Genomic DNA, 22,403 nt, shown 5'->3' with positions numbered 1-22,403 from the left:
TTTTTGGTTGGTTGTGGGGCCTGAACTCTGGGCCTGGCCACTGTTCCTCAGCTCTTCAGCTCAAGTCTAAAACCGCTGATCTCAACAACAGCATATATCAACTAGATTTAATAGACACCTATTGAATATTTCACCCAGCAGCATCAGAATACACGTTTTTCTCTGCAAAACATAGAACATTTTCCAAAATAGACCACATTTTAGGTCACAAAGCAATCTTGTCCAAATTCAGAAACATTGAAATTATACCTTACATTGGCTCACATCACAAGGGAATAAAATTATACCTCAACACCAAAAACAACCAAAGAAAGTCCTGTAACATATGGAGGCTGAACAACACACTGTTGAATCACCAGTGAGTCAGGGAAGAGATTAGAAAGGAAACTAAAATGTTCACGATATTCAACAAAAATGAGCACACAAATTACCAGTTCTTCTGGAACAGAGCAAAGGCAGTAGGCAGAGGCGAGTTTATAGCTTTGAGTACCTAAATCAACTAATTGGAGAGATCTAAAACCAACAATTTAATGAGACATCTGAACCTCCTTGAAAAAGAGCAGCAAGATAAACCCTAATCCAGGAGATGGAAAGAAATAATTAAAATTAAATCAGAATTAAGTGAATTAGGATCTAAGAGAAACATAGAGAGCATCAACAAAACAAAGAGTTAGTTCTTAGAAAAAAAATTAACAAAATTGACAGACTCTTAGCAAATCTTATCAGAAAAAGAAGAAAACTCACCCAAATAAATAAACTCAGAGATGAGAATGGAAACATCACCAGAGCAATAACCAAGATTAAGAAAAGTAAAAGGGAATACTTAACAAAACTATGCTAATATGTTTGAGTACTTGCCAGAAATGGACCTTTTCATAGCAAATATCGACATGCCGAAACTAAAACAAGATGAGTTAAAACATTTTAACAGGACCATATCAAAAATTGAGATAGAAACAGCAATAAGAGAAGTCCCAACTAAGAAAAGCCCAGTACCAGAAAGGTTTACAGCAGAATTCTACAAGGCCTTCCAAGCAGAACTCTCACCAATAGCCCTTCAATGAAATTGAAAGAGAAAGTGTACTACCGAACTCATTCTAGGAAGACATCCTAACCCTTATCCCAAAACCAGGCAAGGACTCATCAAAGAAAGAGAGCTATAGACCCATTTTTTTGATGAACATTGATTCAAAATTCTTAACAAAATTTTGGCCAATCGACTTCAACAATTCATCCAAAAAATCATACACCACGATCGAACAGGATTCATTTCAGGGATGCAATGCTGGGTCAATATATGCAAATCAATTAATATAATTCATCACATCAACAAGAGCAAGGATAACAACACACATGGTTGTCTCAAGAGATGCAGAAAAAGCATTTGACAACATTCAACACCCATTGATAATAAAAACTCTGGAAAAATTAGGAATCCAGGGAACATTTCCTCAATAGAATAAAGGCTGTATATGACAACCCTACAGCCAGCACTGTACTTAATGGTGAAAAACTGAAGCCATTTCCTCTTAAATCAGGAATGAGACAAGGACGTCCATTCTCGCCACTTCTCTTCAATCTAGTATTAGAATGCCTAGATACAGTAATAAGACAAGATGCAAACATAAAATGGATCCAAATAGGGCAAGATGATGAAAAACTCTCCCTCTTTGCATATGGCATGATATTGTATTTAAAGAAACCCACTGACTACACTCCCAAATTATTCAAGCTTATTCGAAACTTGGGCAAAGTAGCAGGGCATAAATTTAGCCCTGAAAATCAATGGCTTTTCTGTATGCCAACAATAAGAAAAGTGTGACTGAAATCAGGAAAGCAACTCCATTCATAATAGCTCCACACACAAAAAAAATAAAATATATAGGAATTAACTTAACCAAAGAAGAGGAGGACCTCTATGATGAACACTTTACAAATCTGAAAAAGGAAATCAAAACAGAACTTCGAAAATGGCAAAAACTCCCATGCTCCTGGATTGGAAGGATCAACAACATGAAAATGGCAATACTTCCCAAGGCTATCTACAAATTCAATGCAATACCTAACAATATCCCAAATTCATTCTTCAAGGAATAGAAGAGACAATCCAAAATTTCATAGGGAAAAACAAAAGACACTGAATAGCATAAAAGATCATTAAGAGAAAGAAAAGTGGAGGTATATCAATACAAAACTTCAAACTCTGCTAGTAATCAAAACAACTTAGTAATGGCACAAGAACAGACCTCAGGACCAATGGAAGAGAATTGAACCTACAGATATATAGCCATCTAATCTTCTATGAGGAACCTAAATAATTAGAATGGAAGAAAGACAGTCTCTTCAGTAAATGGTGCTGGCAAAATTGGTTAATCAATTGTAGAAAACTAAAGCTAGATCCTTATATATGACACTGCACCAGAAACCAATCCAAATTGATCAAGTCAAAGCAGACACAGTGAAAACATTACAGGATGGAATAGGAGAAAAACTAGAACTCCTTGGCACAGGCCAAAATTTTCTTAATAGAGACCCAGAAACACAACATATCAAAGAAAGGTTGGACAAATGGGATTGCATGAAATTGCAGAGCTTCTGCAAGGCAAAGAACATAGCTAGCAAGATTGATAGAAAGCCCATGGATTGGGAGAAGATCTTAACTAGCCTTACAACGGACATGGGTCTCATATCTAAAATATACCTGGAACTCAAAAAATTAGATGTCCCAACAACAAATCCTCAGAGAAACAACTGACCAATAAATAAGTGGGCTAAATCTTAAAGGGAAACTTCTCTGAAGAGGAAAGAAGGATGGCCAATAGACATATGAAGAAATGCTCAACCTCTCTAGCTATAAAAGAAATTCAAGTCAACCCAACATTGAGGTACAACCTCAGCCCAGTTAGAATGTCTATAATCAAGAACTCTAATAACAACAGATACTGGAAGACATGGGGAGAGAAGGGAATCTTACTGCATTGGAAAGTATTACTTACTACTTTGGAAAGTATTATGGAGTTTCCTCAAAAGACTCCACATAGAGCTCCCCTATTTCCCAGCAATCCAACTTTTGGGCATTTTCCCAAATGATCACAAACAAGACCATACTAAAGTTACCAGCACAACTATGTTTATTGCAACATTATTTATCATAGGTACGATATGGAACCAACTCAGATGCCCCTCATTAGATGAATGGATATAAAAAATGTGGTAGATACACACAATGGAATTCTATGCCTCTATCAGAAAGAATGATATTACCCCATTTGTTAGGAAGTAGAAAGACTTGGAAAAAATTAAGTGAATTAAGCCAGGTCCAAAAATATAGGTCCCATGGTTTCCTTTATTTGCAATAACTAGTATAATTTTGAGACAAACAGAAAAGGTAACTTAAGCTCATGTTAGGTGAAATGAACCCCAAGATAAGTATTGAAATGTTTTTTTTTCTTTCTTCCAATTGTTTCTAACATATTTATAAGATTATTTCTTTGTTGCTTTATATGTCCCTCCCCCATGGTATAACCCCTGATTCCATTTTATTTGATGTTGGTATAATTTGTGGAGGGTATGGGCAAAAACAAACCTTTAAATAGGGATACATTGGACCCATTGCAACAATGACCTATATAAATCATTTTGTCCAATAAGAAACTTAACTTTTGCCAGGGGCAGGGTGTTGCAGGGATGGAGAGGGGAGATGGGAAGGGATGAGAAGGGGAAACAGGAGGAGGCAACAATGCTTGATAAGAAATGTACTCATTACATTGCCCATGTAATTGTAATCACTCTGTATGGTATTTTGCAAAAAAAAAAAATTTTTAAATGTTTGTCAGAATAATGTCAAAAAGTTTTTGACAGAATAATCATTAGTGTATTACCTAGAATCTGGATATGGTTAATAACTCTAGAGGATTTTCTCATACTTTCTGAATTTTCATAAACATATATAATAAGTCAAATGAGGTGGTTTATACCTATAATCCTAGCTACTCTGAAAATGGAAATGTCGATAGTTGCAGTTCCGTTCAAGGTCAAGCTGGAAAACATACAAGAGACCTCCATCTCAATCAATAAAAGCTGGGTATGCCAATGTGTGGCTGTCATCCTACCTATTTTGAACAAAAAACTAGGAAGTTAACTATCCATGTATCCTAGGAATAAACAAATACAAGATTCTTTCTCAAAAACAATCAAAGCAAAAATTGCTGGATGTGGCATGGTTCAAGTGGTCAGATGCCTGCCTGGCAAATGCAAGGCTCTGAATTTGAATCCAAGTACTTACCTCAAAAATTAAAAGTAAACCATATGAATTAATTCTCTAAATTACTTCGCAGTGCAATTATCTTTTGTTTTCTTCAAATAATCTGGTAGAGAAGGCAGAGAATTGATTAAACCAGATCAATATAATAGGTGAAATGAACCCCAAGATAAGTATTTAAATGCTTATTTTCTGTCTTGCAATTGTTTCCAACATATTTATAAGATTATTTCTTTGTACTGGGAACACCTAGCTTCTCCATGGCTCACAGGCTGGTGTGCTCATGTGGACTCATTCACCTATTTGGCCTGCTAGGCCCTGAGTTCAGATCCCAGACCCGCCAAATGATTCATCTTGATGTCAGAAGCAAATCATTGCCCTGTTTTGCTTTCCTGTGCAAATCTTGGGTCTCAGCTAGGATGGAGAATGCATGGGCCACCCTGTGGTCATGGGAATAAGTTGTTATACATGTCAGCCGAGTTATACCTGTCATCATATACTCAAGAAAATACACAAAATATCCATGAATAGCATACAAACTAAAGACAATAACTTCACTTAATGTACGATGCAGTACACACACTGATGCGAATTTACATCCCATGTTTCAATGATGCGTTGAGGACTATTTTGGCCTCCCTGGGGCTCGATCTCAGTTCCCGGGAACAGCCCAGCTGCTTCCTGGCTCACTGTCTGGTGTGATCACATGGACCCATTGGGCAGTTGGGCCTCCTAGGCCTTGAGATCGAATCCCAACACTGCCAAAATTTCACTCTGATGTGAAAAGCCAGTCATTGCACCTGTTTTCATGTGCTGTGCAAATTCTGGGTCTCAGCTAGGATAGAGAAGCTGTAGGCAACTCTATACTTATCGGAATAGGTTGTCATCCAGTTCACTACAGTTATATCTGTCAACCTATACTCCAGAAAATACACAATACATCAATAAATAAGACACAAAATAAAGAGGGTATGACTACACCAAACGCAAGATGTTGCCCACCCCTGTTTGGAAATATAGATCCTTTGTATAATTATGAATTTATGACAATATTGGCCCCCACCAGGACTCCATCTCAGGTCCCAGGAACGGCCTACCTCCTTAGTGGCTCACAGGCTGGTGTGCTCACCATGACCCATTCACCAATTGGGCCTGCTAGGTCTTGAGTTCAAATTCCAGCATTGCCAAAAGATTCATTCTTATGTGAAAAGCCTAGGGTTGGACATGTTTTCCTGTTCCGTGAATGTCCTGGGTCTCATTGAGGATGGAAAATGCTATATAAGCAATTCTATAGCCATGGGAATAGGTTGTCATCCATATCAGCACAGTTATATCTGTCACCATACACAATAAAATACACAATACATCCATGAATAAGACAAATAATAAAAAGAATATCTACACTGAATGCAAGATGCATACCACACCTGTAGGTAAAGAGAGGTCCTATGTTTAAAAAAGGTGGGCTTGCTATTTTGTCGAGTGCTGGGGTTTCAAATCAGGCCCTGGACCAGGCCTGATATTCTAGTTTTCAACGATGGTGAGCTTCCCCTTCTCCCTCAGTGCAAAGAGCTATCTAAACCTGAGTTCAAATCCTAGCACTAACAAAAGATTCATCCTGATGTCAGAAGACAGTTGTTGCACACAGTTTCCTCTCCTGTGAAAGTCCTGAGTATCAACTAGGAAGGGGAATTCATAGGCAACCCTATAACCATGGGAACAGGTTGTCATCAATGTCATCCTGTTAACATACTTAGTAAAATACACAATACCATGAAGTACATGCAAAATAAGGAGAAGAAGTTCACCGAACACAAGATGCTATACACACATATATGTCAATATAGATCGTATGGTTAAATTATGAACTTATGATGATAGTGGACCACCCTAGCGATGAATGTCAGATCCTGGGAATGGCCTAGCTCATTAGTTGCTCACAGGATAGTGTGATCACCTTGACTTATTGGCCAATTGGTCCTACTAATCCCTGAGTTAAGATCCCAGCACTACCAACAAACTTGTTTTCCGTTTTTCTGAATATCCTCGCGGACCCTTAGAATCCTGGTATGATGGAGAACATTTCTATAAATCTAGATGCTCTGTGATAAGATGTCATCAATGTACACAGTACAATCAATGATAAATAAATGAATAAAACAAAAAATACAAGAACAACCACACAAAACATGTATGGACTGAACATCTATAGCTAAGTATAAATCCTATCTTTACAATGTATCTAAATAGTATGTTTCCAGGGCTGGAGCTTGAATTCAGGACTAGTGAACAGGCATGAGTTTCTTATCTTCAAGTACGGTGATCTTCCCCTTCATCCACATTGCTCCAGATTTACCCAGATCCTGAGATCAAATCCAAAGCCTCGAAGAATAAACAGCGTGAATTGCAAGCCAGGGAGCTAAATGTTTATATTTTCTTTTTCTCAATATGGTGCTTGACGTCTGGTCGGGGCAACTCGGCCTCAGCTTTGATCACCCTACCCTGGGGTGCAGCCACTAGACCTACAGCTCCTCCTGGGTCCCTAGACCCCCAGGCCTTGCAGGGAAAGCAATGCACAGAAAAAATATGGCCTTTTTCTGTTTTCTACCTTTGCATGGTGACCCTCATGGGTCTGAATGACACTGTTGCAAAGGGTAATTCACCTTTCATTGCTACGTGGCAACATAGGCCCTGATTTCGAATCCCCGTCCTGACACCAACCCATGGCAGGAGATACTAAGAAAATGGTTCCCATCCATAGCATTAACAATGAAATGTTGTCAATTTCATGGTTGAATGAATTGATGATAAATGATGCTCCTATAAAATTAGACAGCTTCATTTCAGGAGGCTGACTGATTTTATTTAATATTTATTAAGCATTGAAAGAATATTATTACTTAAAGGGACACAATAATATCAGAGCACTGATTTCATTAATAATTTAAGGATGAATACAATTAATTAATTACATTACATTAATTACATGGACGGAGTATTAATACCCAGGAATTGGTAAGAATGTAGTCTATATAACTGAATAATGTATAGGCATCTCTGACACTCTATAAAGATATATATTTATTAGAGTACTTCCATCTGCATGTCAATCTTTTCTTATTTTGGTAACCCTTGGTGATTGATCTGAGGTCTGGGAACAGCCTGTCAGCTCAATTTGCCCAGGATGGCATGCTAACACTCACCCATTCATGAATTGGGCCTTGTAGGCTTGTATGCCTTGAGTTCAGACGCCAGCACTCCCAAAAATGAATCGTGGAGTAAGAAGATGATGGTGACACATGTGTTCCTTTTCTGTGAAAGTCCTGGGTGTCAGGTATGAAGTGGAATACATATGCAGACATACATCCTGTGTAATCAATGTAATCAATGTTTTATGTTCCATAATAGTCAATAAAATAACAGGTTAATACATGAATAAAACAAAAAAAATAAAATAACTACACTGAATGCAATATGGAGTCAACATATATATATATATATGTATATTTATATATATATAAATATATATATAAATCATATATGTAAATTGTACATGAATAGGATGTTTTCTAATGGTGGGGATCTAATTCAGGCCCAAGGAGCAGACCTGAATTTCTTGACTTCAAGGAGGCCAGCTTCCCATTCCCACACAGTGCAACAGAGTTACCAAGACATGAGTTCCAATCCCAGTCCTGGCAGAAAAATGGCACCTTTGCAGTATGTGAGGCCCAATTCTTAGATATTTCATTATGCCTCCATTTTATGAATGTGACTTTTAAATGCTTAATAAAGAATTAACTAAAATCAATCAGTGTCCTATAATATAATTGTGTATAATTTTATCCTAGAATCATTCAAGAACTGCCCATTCAATCAAAACATACATGACATTCCATTGGTATTCATATGGATAGGAATGTGTTCCTTAGGATCTCCTGCCATTTGGAGGTGGCAGGACCAGGATTCCAACTGTGGACTCCAGCTCCTGCCACTTCAACCTTGGGATAGGGTACTTACCAGTCTGTCCAAGAATATCAACAAGACAAATGATTAGGCAGGCAGCAGTGGCTCTCAGCAGTCCTCCTTGATACTTACAAGGCTGTGATGGGAGGATCATGGTCAAACTCATCCTAGGCAGGAATGTCCTTGAGTCGCCTGTCCAACTTCAGTGTCAACAAAGCCAGAAGCCCTGGGTTCCAGTGTGGAGGGCGAGCCTTGAGCAAAAGCAGCTCACAGACTGTGCCCAGATCCTGAGTTCAAGGTCCAGGTCTGACAACAAACAGACAGACACAACAATCTGTGCAGCCATCCAGCTAAATGAGATCACCCTCTTGTCTCAAACTGAATTGGACATTGGTCCCTAGGAAAAGGGCTGGGGGAGCTGCTGTCTTTGTGACTCAGCCCATGCAGTTTTCATCACAGGATTCTGGCCACACCCCCATTCTTTCATGGTTCTTTCTGACCAATGGGATACAAGAATTGTGGCCACGCCCACATTTCATGCTGCCCAGTAGCACCCCGATTCCCTCTATTAGTTTACAACACTACCAGCAGTTGAGGAAGGGAGAGGTGGCTGAGTGGTGAGGAAGAGACTCAAGCGACTTTGGAGTATAGTAGGAAATTGAGATGCCTGCCTACACCCCGGCTTCCTCCCCCCTTCTGAAGGTGTGGGATTTCAAACCTCAGCCAATGGTGCACTGCCAGCCCACCTAAAGCCCTGACCTGGTCCCTGGCCCTGGTTCTCTACTCTTGGCCCATGTGTTTGCAATGCCGATGCCATTGCTGCTTGCCCCCACTGGAGCAGCCTTCAGCAGCTTCTCCCAGCAGCAAAGGTGAGTGGCTGCCCCCAAATCACCACTACCCGGGGTCAGACACCCCTCTGGGGGCACCATGTCCACCTGCTTGTTTCCTCTCCCTGACTCTGAGGAGCCACCTTTCTGTCTTGGGCATTTCTGAAACAGAGACTCAATATATGCTCTGGCTGGACTGGATCGAGGTCCTCCTATCTGGGACAGGTATGCTCCACCAGGCCTGGTCCTCTGTAGATGCGATGGTAGACATGTAGTGCCACGCTCAGTTATCGATTTAGATGGATTATCCCAAACTTTTAGTCCACAGCAGCCGATTCTTGACCAGAGGTGAAGCTCTGCGTAGGGCCGAAACCATCAGACCTCATTCTCCTCATAGGATAGTTTTGAGGAAACAAGGGATTTATACAGAGGGATACCTGGAGCATGGTTTGGCACAGAGGGAGTGGCCTTCAGGGAAGGTTCTCAGCAATTCTGTGAGCAAATGATAGGAAGATACCCGGAAAGGGTTCAGGTGGGGCCAGTTATTAATTGTGCAACAGGTGGGGATTATGAAACAAAACATTTCTCTCTTTCATCATTACCCTATCCCCATGAGGAAGGGGATGCTTCACTGTGTTGAGTTTGCAGCTGGGGAAGCCGAGGCACAGAGAAGCCAGGGGAACTACTTATGACTTCAACTTCACTACCATGCTCCCTAGGATAATGGGTACTATTCAGTCCACTTCTTGTGGTAGGTAGTCCACTTCTTGTCAGTTGTGTGGCTTGAAGCCTAGGCATGGGCGCTGTTCCTGAGCTCCTCAGGCAAAGGCTAGTGCTCTACCACTTGAGCCCACAGCACCACTTCTGGTTTTCTGATGGTTCTTTGGAAATAAGAGTCTCATACACGTTCCTGCCGGGGCTGGCTATGAACCATGATCCTCATATTTCAGCCTCTGTGTAGTTACGATTAGAGTTTTGAGCCACCGGCACCCGACTTAATTGTAATTCTGACTTTTCTCTCTCTCTTTCACAAGAACTAGTTGAATGGGTGCTGGAGAAGGGGGCCTAGCATCACCATGTGGCTGGAATCCAAGGTGACCCTCTCATTCTGGAGGTGGGCTGTGGGTCAGGAGCTATTTTGCTAAAACTTTTGAAACAGCTCCCTGAGGTAAGCCCCACTGTGCCCTGGCTAAACCATGAAATTCATTGTCCATCCAGCCTACTGGGCTTATTGTATTGTATTGCTTTCTACATCATTTTCCAGCACCTGGCTAACCTTATGATACATAGTTATGGAATGAAAATGTAATGCCTTCTTAAGAAAGTCATTTAGGGCTCTGGGAATGTGGCTTCATGGTACAGTGATTGCCTAGCATGCATGAAACCCTGGGTTCAATTTCTCAGTAGCTCATTAAAAGAAAAACACTGGAAGGAATGCTGTGCCTCAAGTGGTAGAATGCTAGCCTTGAGAAAAAAAAAGTAGCTCAGGAATAATTACTTACCCTTGAGTTCAAGCCCCTGGACTGGCAAAAAAATTATTAAATGGAAAATAAAGAATGCATACTTGAAATTTATAATTGCTCCTTCCATACTGACACCTGAAAATAGTCCCTAATTCATGTACTATACTTATTTTATGATACTGTGTTGAAAAAAGTTTTGTTCATTAAGTCATAGCAATTAATGGCAGGAATGTGCTTAGATGTCAACTGAAGATTAATTCTGCAAATTCAAGGATTCCAGGATTTTGTGTCATCACTGCTAATCACAAAGTGAAAAGTAGTCTAAGTGTGATTTTGAAATCTTTTTGTTCAGTTTTCGCAAAAAAAAAGGCAGAGGCTAATTAATAGTTGTGAAAGAAAATAAGGAATAACTCCAGATGGAAGGAATAAATGATAGTAACTAATGCATACCAGAAACTGGTCTAGAGAACCATTTTTGGTTATTGAAGAACTAGTTGTCAACTAGGCTTTTCCTCATTGCCTTTAGCATTCTAAATCTCTTAGGCTAGTTCTTAATCTCTGCGTGATAAATGTATCTCCATCTATGCTGTTCTTACACACCTTATCTCCTTTGTTTTCTAAAAATCTCAGTCTTTCTATATTTCTCTATGAACATTTCCTGATAATATATAAACCTATACAGATGTCACAGGGTGCTAATGTAAGTATCCCAGAGCTCATGACTCATTAATGTAACAAAATGGAAAAGGAGGACATATTTACTGCTACCTCAATTTTTCTGAAAAGCTGCAATGTCATCATTTGGTTAATATTTTCATTCTTTGTCTACACAGTGTCACTCAATGCACATAAATGCAAATATGAAATGGGTCCTGGTGGTTTACACCTGTAATCATAGTTACTCAGGAGGTTGAGACCAGAGGATTGTGGTTCAAACCCAGCCTTGTCAGGAAAATCCATGAGACCCTAATCTTAAATTAACCACCAGAAAATCGTAAGTAGTGCTGTAGCTAAAGTGGTAGTGTGCTCAACTTTATGTGAAGACCTGAGGGACAGTGCCCAGGTTCAGAGTTCAAGCCCCACAACCAACAAAAACGTGAAATATGACTTTAAGTTTCCTCAAAAGGAACTACAAGATGAATAATCTTCCCAAGGAGACAAAATTAATTCCAAAATGATTCAATGCACCTACTTTTGCAGAGTTATGTTATGGATTCTTTGCTGGACATATTCTCTAAAAACAAATCGTTTAACTAGGGTTAAAGGTGGACCTATTGCAACAATGAGATGTGCAAATCGTTATGTCGAAAAACGAACTTTACAACTTTGGTGTGGGAGGACAATGGGGTGGGGGAAAAGGGGAGTATGGGGAGAGATGGGAAAGGGAAACAAAGAAGAGGCAACGATGCTTAATAAGAAATGTACTCGTTATCTTGCCGGAGTAATTGTATCTCCTCCCGTACGGTATTCTCACAATAAAATAAAAAGAAAAAAAGTCAAATATTAGCTTTTTAGCTTTACAATAAACTTCATCTAATATTTCTTGTTTGAAAAGAGACGTCTATACAATTGATGTCACTTGGCTTTCTTACTATCTTAGTTAAAAGCCAACCCTGTCAGGAGAGTCTTTCAAACTCTTATCTGTAATTACACAGCAAAAAAGCCACAAATGGAGTTTTGGTTCAAGCAGTAGAGTACTAGCTTTGGGGGCAGGTGAGCAGGAAAGAAAAATGTTCAGGGACAGGATCCAGCCTATGAGTTCAAGCCCCATAACCAACACAAACTAAAAAAAAAAAAAAAAAAAAACAAGCAAAAAACCCCCAGATATTTCATTGTGACCCTCTTTAAAGGATTAAAGGAGTACTGGTCTGAGAAGAGGCTCCTTTTGCTGATCATACTCACTGGATGCTTTTTTGGAATCCTTATTGCTCTGGAGAATTTAGGACTAAACTATAGGAATTGATAATTGACTCCTGCAACAAGAGAATCATCTCAGGGGTGAAATATCCATCATAAGACACTTTAAAACCTCCATGTCTTTGTTTATTTGCAGTAGAATGTTTTTTTATGCGGGGGGGGGGCAGTCGTGGTCCTGAACTCTAGGCCTGGGCGCTGTCCCTCAGCTCTTCAACTCTACAACTTGAGCCACAGCACCATTTCTGGCTTACTTTTTGCTTATGTGGTGCTGAGGAGTCGAACCTGGGCCTCATGCATGCAAGGCAAGCGCTCTACCACTAAGCCACCTTCCCAGTCCCTGCAGCAGAACATGTTTAAATCAACGTTATTTCCTTTTGTTCTATGCTAGCCTTCAAATGGCAGTTTATTTCTCTTTGTAATACTCTCAACTAGACGTTTACAGAAAAGTTATACATGAGTAAAAACACACACGAAAAAGTCAGGGACAGAGTTCCCTTCAAGCCTTGGGATTCTTTTTGTACAGTAAAAAGGAAAGCACAAGTTAACTTAAACTTTGTCAATCCTCTATGTTCCATTCCTCTCCTGGGATCAGTTTCCACATCCAGTAACAATTACTTACAAAAACAATCTATGGTGCTGCCTGAGGTCTAATGAATGTTTCTTGCTTCACCGAAATAACACAAGGACACCATCACCTGAGGTAACAGGTGTTTCAGAGACAACTTAGTAAAGAGAAAATATGAAATTATATTGCTTATAAATACATTATCCATGAGTATATTGAGTTCAAACTTTGGAAGTTCTCTATAAATTAAGGCGAATTTTAAATACGAAGAAGTTTCTCAGATCATTTTTTTGTGAGTGTCTGTGCTGCATATTATTTTCCAAGTGTACATGAGTTAACAGTAAGGAAACAATAGCAATAATAGGAGAAAGAGAAGTTTTGTGTTTAAGTGTAAGGGTTCAATACACTATAGAAGATTCTACAAATAAGACAACATTGAAACAATAAAGCCAAGTCCAGTATGTAGATTTATGAGAGTTTTATAGAGAAAGCATTACTCCTACATGGAACACGAAGTATGAGGCCACTCCCCTTCTAAATCACGCTTGCTAATCACGCAACTTTGTAGAGAGTAGAATGGAAGCATAATTAAGTTTCCAATGCAAATCAGATATAAGAGCATGAAATTAATTAGAAAAAATCCATCCTGAGAGAGCAGGGATTATACTAATCATGAACTGTTAGATAAGATCACATTTTTTTTCTTTCCTTTACATATACATATATATATATATATATATATATATATATATATATATATATATATATATATTTTTTTTTTTTTGGTGGTGGTCTTGGCACTTGAACTCTGGACCTGGGAGCTGTCCCTCTGCTATTCAGCTCAAGGCTAATGCTCTATCACTTGAGCCACAGTGCCACTTTCAGTTTTCTTGTAGTTAATTGGAAAAAGAGTCTCTGGGACTTTCCTGCCAAACTGGTTTGAACCCTATCCGAAGATCTCACCACCACCCAGCTTAAGATCACATTTCTAACAATGTACACTCAGCATATGTAATGTGCATGTTCATCTATCTTTATATGAATTCTTGAGTTAAAAATTTATGCTACAGCTTAGCCTTTACACTCACAAAATGTTTTGTAAGTTGACACTACTGGAGAAATAAAACTTAAGAATGTAAAGGAGTCTGGGAAGTACAGTTTTCATCCAGCCTGGGCAGAACAGTCTTTGAAAAACTATCTATAATTAACCACCCAAAAGCTGGATTGGAAGAATAGCTCCAGTATTGGAATACCAGTCATGAGCAAGATTACTGAATAAGAGCTTGAGGCCTTTGCATACATACATTCAGACATACACATACATAGAAGCACTTATATTTGCACACACAAATACACAAATGAAGCAAATCTCAGAATATGTAGAAAAATTAGAAAACAATAGAAAATATGTCCTGAGTAAGACTACAATCAAGTGATCATTTTTAATGTTAGAAAGTCCTCAAGTGAATTTCTTCAAAAAAGTTTAAGTATATTACATAGATAGGGACCAGAGATAGTAAGGGAGTCAAGTAATCATTATTACAGGGATCGGATCCATGGAGGAATGAATCAGAGAACACTGCAGGTGCATCTGAAAATGTTCATATCCTGTGTCAAATGTTTGACCATCTTTCAAAAGAGTACATGAACACTCTGAGCTGTCTAGTGGTTAATATTACTGGAGATGTTCAGAATTGCTATTCTGTATCTAGATTAAATAAAACAAGAAATTATGGAGGAGCAATGTGATACAAGGCTAGAATTCTAACACTCAGACTAAGACAGGAGATTAGATAGTTTAATTACACAGTTATACCTTCCCTGGACCAGATAGTATAATTTTGTATTAAGAAAACAAACCAAACAAGAAAGGAATACAAAGTTGGAAATTTGGGCTAATTTTGTCATTATGTTTTGAGAAGTCAAGTTTGCTATTGAAATGCAACTCATGTATAATCTTCAGTTGTATTTTAAATGCTCTCATTACAGAACATTCTTAGATGCAAAATGGCTCATGATTCCCATCCAAAATTTGAAAAAGTAAGTAATCATCATTGTTGTAGATTCCAAGGAAAGGATGAAGGATTACAAAAGCTTAAGCCTGGAGAAAAAGCAAAGTTATTCTAACGTAGGACTTTGTAGATCTTGCTAAATTAGAGTTTAGATTTAAAATAAATATTTTGGTTTTGTTTGTAATTTCGTATTCTAAAGGATACTACAAAATTATTTTTAAGTAGAGAGTTTAATGGACAAATTTACAAATGTTTCTTGCATTCTATTTGCCTAGAATATTCTTTCATGAGAGTTATAATTAGAACTCAGTTAATAGATAATCCAACAGTTCATGTATAAAATGATAATGTGAATAATGTAGACAGAGTTGCCAACAAATGGATGAAATTAATTTATAAATTTAGAAAAAGGGAAATATTTTGTGGCTTTGGTATAACATGGTATGAAGAGAATAATTGTGTGACATCTTCTTTCTTCCACCTGTATGTAACACAGGAAGCAATTTCCTTAATTACGTGCCTCTGTATACAATGAGAAAAATGCTAGATTTGGGAATTGTTTTATTTTTGTTTTTGTTTTATTGGTTTGTCCTAGGGCTTGAACCCTGGGACTGGACACTGTCTCTGAGCCTGTTTATTCTCAAGGCTCCTGCCCTACCACTTCAACCACAGCTCACTTTTGTCTGGCTTTTGCTGAGAAATTTATTGGAGAAAAGAATCTAGGGAACCTTCCTGCCTGGGTGGTGTAGTAGGAAGACCCCTACTCAGGCAGACAAGCCCACCTAGTCATCCGGAGTGACAGAGCCCACCACAACAAAGTTGTTATTAAAGAAGCAACTTTATTGAGAAGGTTCCTACACTGACCAGCAAGGGCCACACCACAGGCTGGGGAGCTGATACTGCGACCCCCAGTGGCCCACGTGCTTTGGATTTTAAAGGTAAAAATCACAAGGTGAAGCCTGGTCACGTAGGCTTCCAATGAGATTTTCACGCACCCAAAAGATTGCAGTCATACCAGACCACACGTAGGTCGCCAATGAGATTACACTTTGTCATATAATGGCTGCTTAAACCAGCCTATCACTTTTGGTTTTAGTGACTCACAAATTCAATGGTAAAGTGGAGCTTAAGGTAAACATACACAAAAGAGTTTAGTGGAGTTTAAAGTAAGCATGTGAAAAAAGGCAGAGTTTATAGTAAACTTGGGATGTTGCCACCATGCTAGCATGAGCTGGATTACTGGCTATCTGTTTAATCAGTCAGTCCTTAACCGAAAAAAGGTGGGTGAAGTTGTTAAGGGGAGGGGGACCTAGAGGCATTCTTTTCATTCCAAGAACTGGGCTGGTTGGAGCCAAGGATTTTGTTTTTTTTCTATAATCCCTAAAACAAAAACAAAACCTGTAAAGAAGCTGTCCCAGCTGGAGTCTCCTCTCAGGGCCTAGTTCAGTGGGCTTTGAAATGTAATCTTCCAACCTTAGTATCCTGATTAAGTATAATTGTTAAAAAAGTATAAATATAAATAATATTTGCAAGAATACCAGTGGAGGAAAAATGATGCAACCCAGTTTATTGTGGTGTTCTTTCCACAACACGGAGGGCATCACATTAGCAGAGTTGCAGTGTATGTTCACAATGGAGATTAGCTATTGTTAATGTGAATTAAGGGAATTTTGAGGTGCACCCTATAAGTTGGAAACTGTTGGTGTAGGATGACTTTATGGCATAAATCTTGTGATTGATGGTCATAGAAATAATAGCTTAATCTGAGAAACAACTGCTACTCTTGAAGAATTAATTATAACATACTTCATAGTTTTATCCTATACTAGAATGTGGCTCTTTTTTTGTTCACTTCTCAGTCTGTAACACCCCATTGGAAAATGCATCTATTGCAGAATTACATAACATGCAAACAGGTATATTTTGAATCTCTCAGGTATGGAATGTTCAGAATTTGAAAATGAGTAGTTATTAATCATAGGAATTTTGAAGAACACATACATCCTATCCTCTTAACAACTTATTTACTTTTAAAAGTTATGGGTTTCCATAGAATTAAACTGTTTTCTGTTTTAGTATAAGAAAGTACTAAATTTATTCTATTTTCAAAATATTGGCAAGTATATTGTGAAAAAATTGTCTAGTTGGATATCATTCAAGTTGATTACCCTCTGATAAAGAAGAGGTAAATAATTCAAATTAGGTGCCAAATAATACTGATTTTTAAAAAAGTTACTACATAAAGAATAATATTTACAATACCAAAACAGTACAATTTTATTTCATCAGCTTATTTTTAAAATTTAATTTTAATGTGAAAATGATGTGAAGTGGGGTTACAGCTATTGTAAGGTAGTGAATACATAACTTTTCAAACTTGTTTTCCCCTCTCTAATTTTTCTCACAATTTTTCCTTCACCCCAATATCTCTCACAAGTTGTAATGTACATTTCCAACTTATTGTCTTGTGAGTATTGCTATTGCATTGGTTTGCCCTTTGTCATTTGTCTCGCCATTTTGTTGCTCCTGTTCCTTTCCCTAATTAATGTAAATGTATACACAATACACAGGGTACCAAAATCAAACACAGCAGGGGATAAACCATAGGGGGAAATCTCAAAGAAAATAGAAATCACATAGGACATCAAAAACAACCACAAATAAATATCTCTCCATATCTTGGAGTTCATTTTGCTCAGCATCAGCTTATATGGTCATATATACGCATAACAAATCCACTGGAAAATAATAGTTTCATGGACACTATATGATGAAAACACATGTTAACTGTTTTTGATGGTAAAGGTGGAATTAGGATTAGTGAATTCACGATACTGATAAAAGAATTTCAAAAGAGTTTTAAATTTTATGACAGGTAAATTTTAATTGTTCAAACTTTTTAACAACTTAGCCTATCAAGATAATTTAAAATTGCCTGAGAAAATGGGCTTTCATGCAAAGAAATCCATGGAGACCTAGCTGAGAGGGAGCAATGTGGGTGAATATGGCTCATTTTCACACTAAACAAACAAACATCACAAACCTTGAAGTAAATCATTTACGTTCCCTTGAGAATTGTCCTTACCCAGGAAATGTACTCTCACTGTGTGAAACAAGGTTGCAGTGGAATTTAAATTCAAAGTTCTTTAAAAAAAAGACATCAAAATTTGTGAATTGACATTTAATTACCAAACAATAATTCTCTGAAAAAGAAGGAAAGATATAATTCAAAATCACTTGACTTTATTAAAAGTATGAGAAAAGAGTAGTTAAGAGAGATGAGAGAAACCATAGAGGACTGTTTTCTCTCCAGTGGTGTAATGGGTTCTTGATCTTGTTTCTTCCATTCTATCTTCACAAGCTTTCAAGTGTGGCTGAGGAGTCGAGTAACCAGTTCAGACAAAGAATACTCACAGAAGAAAATATTTGCAGTACATGTAGATGATTTATAACCTTTGACAGTCTATTTATATCTGTTCAAAATTCTCCCCTACCCCAAACTGCATTCTTTGAACAGCTTTGTTTGCTTTTCCAAAGACTGCCCTTCATTAACTGCTTAAAATTTTGTGAGGTCATACATATACACTATAGATATTGCTGTTTGGTTGTGATTTTTGTGTGTTTTTGTTTTTTAGTTGTGTTTTTAACTGAATTTCAAAAGGTTGTGCAAGTGTGTAACAATTAAATATGTCCATCTAATTGTCAAATGCTCCTGGATCAGAGTCTCTCCTTCTATCAATCTGAACCAACCCTTTCTCCAAAATTTATTTCAGATTTACCACTTCCTTTATTACATGTGTACATTGAGTATTCTAGCTGTACTTGCCCCTTTTCCATTTTTCGTTCATTTTATGTCTTTATTATTATTCTTTTCTGCTTTCGACTTCCTGATAGTCATTCTGTTAAACTGTCTGTTAATAATTTGAAAGGTTTATATAGATTCCATGGAGTTTCAATCCTGCATATACTTGAAATGCAATAACAATTTGCAAGACTGGAGACGTGTAGCACCTAGACATGGTTTTATTCTCATCTTTTTAGAAGATTAATCTTCAACAAGAAAGTTTAAAAATCGCTTAGAATTTATACCTAACTACCAGTTTTTATAAATGGCTTTGTACAATGGTGTGTGATTATTTTATTTTACATGGGATGATATTTTCTACTACCTATAAGTTTTGGAAAAAGAAGAAAACTAATATTTACTACTGTAGAGGAATATGATAGAAATAGAAGACAGATTTTATGTTTGTCACATCTCTAATGAGTACCCATATGCAAGACTTAAAGTCATATTCCTTACTATGTTAGACAGATAGGGAAAACTTATGATAAGGCAACACATGATAAGGCAACTATTAGTGACTTTAAAATGTACCTTCCTATGTGATGAAATTTAATTTATTAGCTAATATTTGGATTTGAATCATGGAAGGCTGGTCTATTTAACACATTTCTGGAAGGCACCTACTGAACAACGCAAATGGTGGGAGATACTATTTCTACATTTTAATCAATGGTTGAACTTCCTTGGCATTTATGCTGGGTAAATAAATCATCTCTATTGTAACTTGATTCCTACACTTGAAAAAATTTAAAGTCACTATTATCTACTTGTCAAGTGTTATTTTGGTGAATAAGATTTTTAAAAGTTTGTTTGAAAAGGAATATACTTTCAGAAGATTACATGTAGGTTATCATTGGTTTGAGAATGACAACATTTTTATACTACAGAACTAAGTTTTACTGAAGTACCAGTGTTTTGAAGCACTAAGGATCTTCTCAATTAATGGTTTTCTAAATTATTTTTGACTTCTAAGTCAAGTTTTCCTAGCCTTGGTAGAACAATTATGGATCTATCATTCCAAGAATTATTTTTGGCCTACTTATGCTGGACTGAAATCTTTCATTTATCATTAGGAGAGGGGTATAAAAATAATTTGTGACATTTGTGATTTTGTTTACTCATAAAGCTTGGTCATCTGGTCATCTGTAAATTGAAAGTTTGAACTATAGTACTTTCTCTCATATTTTGTGATCTCATCTTTCATTTTAAGTTGCCTTACATTTCACAATTGCTTACTACTAATTCCTACAAGGAATTAGGGCCCTGAAATATTGTAGGAAATTAGAAATTGAGATGGGTCTTTTCAATTACTTTCCGTTAGCATGTTGCATGGGCCAAGGTCAGAAGTCTTGCCCTTGTTATCTGATGATGCAGATAACTGGGACCTGGTATCCTCAGACCCGTGGGTACTACAGAAGAATAATAGCTTTTACACATCATATCAGTAAAATTTGGGTATAATCAGTAAGAATGCTTCAGAAATATGGAGAAAAACACTTTGGGTCCAGCGAGTTAACACAATAAACACAGCAGCAGTGTAAAATATCTTATAGATTAGAGAAAACAATACTGTTTTTTTTTACTATGTGAATTCAGAAGACCTAGAACACGTAAAGGTATCACAAGTTTATAACTAAGACATTGCTTTGATACTTTTTATATTCTAATATATATTCTAAACCTAATTATTTATATTCCAATTTATTTATGGGAATAAATTTCAATTTACTTGTCAAATTATCAATTAATTCTCGTAATTCTAGAAATTTAAGATCAGCAGGTAGAAATATAAAATATATAAGTATTTATAATATAGGAAATTGTTATGCATTGTTCTGTTGTGGTTAGGGTATCAAATGCAACTCTGTTTTAAAGTAATATTACATTATCTCTACCTCAGTTTTTGGTAGAGTTAGAGCTAAAACTTTACCATTTGTAAACCTGGAGGCAAGAGGAAACACTGTGATTAAAACATTATTAATTTAAGGACTAATATCGAGGAGAAACCTATGGACTTCTCCAGGAGCTATGGAAATATTTGGTGATAGAAAGTCAGTACTGTAAGTTCCTGCCTGTTTGGATGGTAGACAGACCAGGATATTAGGTAATCATGCATATGAATAATTTTTTCATCTTCCTGACTTTAGCTACTTTGAAATGATAGGTATAATAAACAATTATATTTTGATAAAAATACCTTCTATTCTGAACATTTCAGTCTGAACTGTTAATCTCTCTATGAACCCTTGTAACTAAGATTAGTTTTGTCCAGTCAGACAATCTATGCTGTCAGGGTAAGATATTCTCGTTGGTCTGTTCCTACATGGAAGAAGGTAAAGGGTCAGGAAGACATTTGTATCAGTGAGACTTCTTTGCGAAATTTTAAGCTGCAGAAGTTTAGAAGTAGCTCTTAAGCAAGGCTTACTTTGAATCCATTAGCTCCACAAAGGTAACTCAGTTGATAAATAAGTACTTGAAATGCCATCACCTTTGGACTTAGCTATAAAGGCTTCAAAATATGATCAAATTAAAAATGAAAACGACAAAATAGTCATTGACAAAAATTGCAAATGTGAGCAATCAACCAAACAATATAAGTTTTTGCCACTATACACAGAAATTTAGAGAAATAAGATCAATAACATTTTAGGAACAATAAGGATTCCTTTTTACAAATAAGCAACCAAGGATATATGCCTGTATAAAGGTTGCATCATTAACTACTTAAATTTAAAGGATACTACATGCTTCAGCAGCAGGTCTACCCAAGTGAAAAAAATACAGAGATTAACATAGCACTTGCAGAAGGATGATACAAAAATTCGTGAAATATTCCATATTTTTCATTCTTCAAATGCAAGAAATGAAAAAGTTATGAAAAAGTTTATTACAAAAATACAAGTGTAACAATATATGTAATTCATAGAATTAAAGGTTAGTTTGACATCAGTGTATTAAATCTTCACTTTAGAAAGGCCCTTACATAGCATAACCTTTACAAAACTTGAAATTAGATAACATTGTCATCTTATTCCAAAGAAATAAAATCCTGTAAGGACCTAGGAAAAAAGGAATCTTAACTTTTTCTATATGGAATGTAATCTGAAAGGACACATTTATTAATGAACCTATATATTATAAAAAATGTAGACTTCAAAGTATTATATCTAGAAAATAATGAAATAGATTATGGACTTTATACAAACCTAGATATACTTTTTTTCAGACAAGCACCAGGAATAACTTTAGTTTCTATACTATTCATTTCAACAGATAAGTTAAAATTTAAAAAAAAACCACAAACTCTTCAGAAATCATTATAGATGCATACAAACAACTCTTGAATACATTTTGACATCAAAGTGAGGCAATTCACATGGAAGAATACCATGGAATCCATGAATTTTTAAATTAAGATATTGCTGTTGCTTTTTATTATGAAAATATTTGTAGGGACACAAAGGATGGAATGGCACTTTTGAAATTTAAGAAACTTAACCAAACCATTACTACGTAGGAGAATAATTTGTACAGCCTTCCACAACTTC

The 22,403-nt window shown here is 36.8% G+C and overlaps 1 pseudogene; it reads left to right on the top strand.

Moving 5' to 3' along the window:
- The first annotated feature begins 21,599 nt into the window (after positions 1 to 21,599).
- On the top strand, positions 21,600 to 21,699 carry LOC138805385 (U6 spliceosomal RNA; annotated as a pseudogene).
- Positions 21,700 to 22,403: the final 704 nt, after the last annotated feature.

This window comes from Dipodomys merriami, unplaced genomic scaffold (genome assembly GCF_024711535.1).
Source record: "Dipodomys merriami isolate MVZ:Mamm:240054 unplaced genomic scaffold, mDipMer1.0.p SCAF_390, whole genome shotgun sequence".
Taxonomy (NCBI): Eukaryota; Metazoa; Chordata; class Mammalia; order Rodentia; family Heteromyidae; genus Dipodomys; species Dipodomys merriami.
Note: the sequence above shows the minus strand (reverse complement) of the source record. Positions and strands in the feature narration are given on the sequence as shown.